The following is a 4,456-nucleotide window of genomic DNA, read 5'->3' as shown; positions in this document are numbered from 1 at the left end:
TCCTTGCATTCCAGCTCTGAAGTCAAACTGGTTGCAAAAGGCAACACTAGTCAGCCATCTGACAGTAAGCTACTTAAATGATCACAGTACTTAGATTCTAATTTCAATTTTCTGTTACAGCTCTAGAAGCATGACTTTGTTCAGGGAAATATGAACCTAGTAAGAAATGTTTTGCTTTGGGGAATCAGATTAAATAAAACTAAACTTTTGATGGAAGTTCCAGGAAAGCGGAAATCTAGAGTGAGAAAATTTAGTAGTGATGAAAGAATGAACAGCTCAGAAAACCCCGTGGAATCCCTTAGTGTCAGCTATAAGACCTGACTGTACTGACATTGCAGGGAGATTATCAGCTTCTGATTTGTATCTGTGCTTCTCAGACTTCAGTCACTCAAGACACTCCTTTGGGTGTCTCAAGTGTTCAAATGGGGATAAAAAGTGCAAGAAAAGCTTGAAAATGCAGCACTATGAAAGGTCTGTCTTTGACACAGAGTTGCTGGCAGAGGCTGCATAGCATTTATACTAAGTTAGCTGCATTTTTCTCCTTTAGAAGTAAATACTGGGAATAACCAGTGTTAGAAGTTAGGTTGAATATCTTTTAGCAGTGTTTCTTGGGCTGATTTGTCTCCTTGTCACACTCACTCTAGAGCATCAGGAGAGGCACTGGTGCCACACTGATGTAAAATAGTTCAATAGGCAAATCAGACCCTGTTTGGAGGCACACAGAACCTCATTTAGCAGTCCTTCATCAGGACTTACGCAGGAAGCGATGGTTCTGCCCAGTCTGAGGTCAGAATCAGATTCATAAGTTAGTTGAAACAAAATTATACTTGTCAATGATGCCGCTATTTGTCCAAAGTCCCTTTGCCTGTACTACTCTATTGCAGCAAAACAGGAGTAACATCTTTTATTCAAATATATAGTTTACTTTCAACTCAAGCTTGAGGGTTTATTTCCTGCCTATAGGATACAGCTGTTGCTTATCTGAAATCCGATGGAACTACAAAATACTCATTGCTAATGTCCTGTGAGCATTTGTATGAAGTGAGTAATTGCTACAAATCATTAATCATCCTGGAAAGAATCCTTGTGCTAATTGTTTTTGCATTCCCCGATGCCATAACCAGCTTCCTCCTGATTGCCTGATAATTTGGGTTCTGTGGACTTTGAGCAGCAACAATCTCAGATGGACTTAGATAGAAAACTTAGCTGTTGCAAAGCAAAGCAGTACCTGGCAGGATTCACTGCTTTTACAATGACTGAACAGCCTAGCTTTTCTAGTCTCATCTGAGTGCTTTAGGAGGAGCATGTAAACAGATACCTGACGTTTCCCTGTTTGCTGCTTCCACCAGATGAAAGTAATTCTCTACCTTTCCCGCTGCCCTGATCAAAGAGGCATCAGAGAGTGACCATACTTTCAGCTTGAATAGCTTCCTGGCTTTAAAAACATAGTAACTGAGCAGGCTGATGAGGGAACACACAGATTTACAACGTGAAAACAAAACCATGCAAAGGTTATTCTCACAAATTATTCCCTTTATAAGAAAGGCCTGGTTCTAATTCACTCAAGACAGGAGCATGCAGAGTGGCCAGCAGGTCACAATCATCAGGCAAGACCATTAAGCAGGCATTAAAAACTAATTATTGGGTTCATCCAAATAGTAATAATTAAATTTGAATCAATCTGTGAGCAATTAATAAAAAGCAAAATAATTAAAATGGCAGTTAAATGTGAATTTAAACACACCTTACCATTTAAAACATTTTTCTCAGATTACTATTAAAAGGACATTCAGCCATGCTGTATTCTTAAGGAGTATGTGCAGTGTCACATGGTTCTTGTTACCAAGCAAAGGGATTTAGCAATCCTGGATGTTAAGCTGTAATGTAACTCTTGTCTGGCAGAACAGAGTTGAATTGCACCTCCATTCACACGGGCTCGACCTGACACTTGTGAATGTGTATTTAATATTTAATCATTGAGCCCTTAGCACAACATACCACTTAAAAAGTACTACCAAAATAAATATATTTAGCATGGTTTTGGGAATACTAAGACACTTTGCAATAATTTACAGTTTATAATTTCAAAATCTCAAAATACTTCCCAAACATGTAGCCATATGTCGAAGCTTTAATACTTGGTTCACAAATCCTTGGAAGGATTAATACTTGGTTCACAAGTGATAGGCCCATTAGAATTTCACAGGAATGTGATTGTAGAGTAAGGGTTAGACTCATTGGCTTTGTGCTGATGTGGGAGAAGAGCGCACAGATGACTACAAAGCAGCTGTACTGGAGAGGCAATAACTTTTAATGAAAGCTAGCAAACAGGTGGGCGACAGTAACCTCCAAATGTCTGTAAGCATCACATCCACTCAAGCTAAAAGGGTATTTTTCCATTATGTAAATATAAATAAGTAAAGCTGTTTCTGATATATAGCTACCTATGATAGCTCCACCCTTCCCCTCCTGTTTTATTTTTTATTGTGCTTTCTTATATCAACAGTGCTTTCAGTGCTGAGCCTCCAAAGAGGTTTGAGCCAATATTTCTCTGAATTATTTACATGCATGGGATAAGAGGTATCTATATAACTTGAAACTGCGATGAGCTTTTCTAGAAATGCACCTCATGCCAAGAAAGATATAATAATAGACTCTGTTTTGTCCTTTGCAGCAAATTATTGCTTTTTCCTGCTTTCAGTGCCCTTCTGTATTTCTTGAATCTCAGCAGAACTCACAAGGATGACTGAACTGGTTCTTTCAGACTGGTATCTGTGAAAAGGTTCTTTAACAGTCCACTATACCTAGTTAGAGATCAAACCAGCAGATTAGTAATATTCTTATCTTCCTGAGAAAACCAGCTTGTAGTTTTTCATTAAGTGTATTGACTGGTGATCGAATGGGATTGGATTTTTAAATTTTTTTTTTAATCTCAGCTTGTTTCCAGATTAGATTCAAGCATCAAATATTCCTTTATGTGCAATCTAATGGGGAAAAAAAAAAAAACAAACCAGCAAACAGCAATGGAGTACTGTTCAAAAATTTCTGAGTTAGATTTGAACAAAACAAGTCAGGAACCAGAGCAGAATAATTAGATTGGCACACTGTACCCAGGCTAGATAGCCCTGCTGATCTACTTCTTCCGAAGTGAGTATTTCTGTGCCATATGAATGTATAAGAGCATATAAATTTATAAAGCATGTTAAACACATAATTTAATATGTCTGAGGATGTTTCAAAGTTCATGAGATGAACAGTGAGCCAACATAGGTTCATTTGCAGGTGAACTTGCCAATTGCTAATGGCATACTCAGGCTGATTAAAGCCTTGCAATGTCAGATCTAAGCTATTTCCTCAGGTATGAAAGTCTGATTCAATTCTCATCTGAAGACACCTGGGATTCATAAGGTAGATCTGCATGGACAATGTCGGTAGACCTGAACTGAGAACTTGATATGATCACTTCACATGGTAGGAAGTCTACAGAGGCCCTTTTCTCCCAAACTGTGCAAGTTTTCCTTGCTTTCAGGATATTCTCTTAGTGTGGGTCTGCATTTGCTCAGAAACCCTTACAAGAGCAGCCTCAACATCACCACTAAAGGGGAACAGGCAGACTGCCTGACAGAGAAGGAATTTACCTTTCCCATGCTGCTGTGTTGTGGCCAATTTGTAGTCGGGTCTTTTGAAGGGCAGGTGGCTCCATGGCTTTGTGAGGTTGCAGACTATTGTTGGAAGCAAGTATCAGGTTCCTTTTTAGCTTTTTATTCCAGTCTCATGTTCAGCCAGATGCATGGAGGTTTCTGCCTTGTTTCTAATCATCAGTTTGTAATCTTTATTTGACAGATTTATTTTTTTTTTTATTCTCTGTACCACGCTCTAAGGTTGATATTAAAATGTCAGGCAACAAATTAAACCAATGATTCCATGGAATTTCTCGAGCTCTGTTTATTGAGAAGGAAGAAGGCAGCATGCAACTTGGTAACAAATGAAAATGGGAAAGAACATAGCAATAAACCCACAGCAAAGTTAGGCCCCATTGCTAAAAACTAAGGTTTAGTTTGCCTAAAAATTACATTAACGTGGTGCTAAGGGCGTATATCCATGTCTCATGAAAATAATCCCATTAACTGTTATCCATTCACACTGGTGGAAAAGAAGTGCATTCAAGAGCAAGGTTTGCCAGTAAAGTTAGTTTGGCCAGGTATTATTTTCAATATGGTTCCAGATTACCTGAAAGTCTGGCGTATATTGCTAAGAGAACCTGGTTGCATATTTCTTGGTTGTAACACTAATGCCTTTGTATTAGAAGTGGTCCTGAACTAACAGTGCTGATTTAAACCTTCTGAATTCTGAAGTGTTCACAGTTGATCTCCAGATGTTCAGGCTAGCATTCATACTGGGTCTGTGCTTTTTATAGGCTGTTTCTGATCAGTTATTCATTAGCAAAAATGCCGGA

Source organism: Cariama cristata, unplaced genomic scaffold (assembly GCF_000690535.1).
Source record: "Cariama cristata isolate BGI_N322 unplaced genomic scaffold, ASM69053v1 scaffold15792, whole genome shotgun sequence".
Classification (NCBI taxonomy): Eukaryota; Metazoa; Chordata; class Aves; order Cariamiformes; family Cariamidae; genus Cariama; species Cariama cristata.
This window is presented reverse-complemented; position numbering follows the sequence as displayed.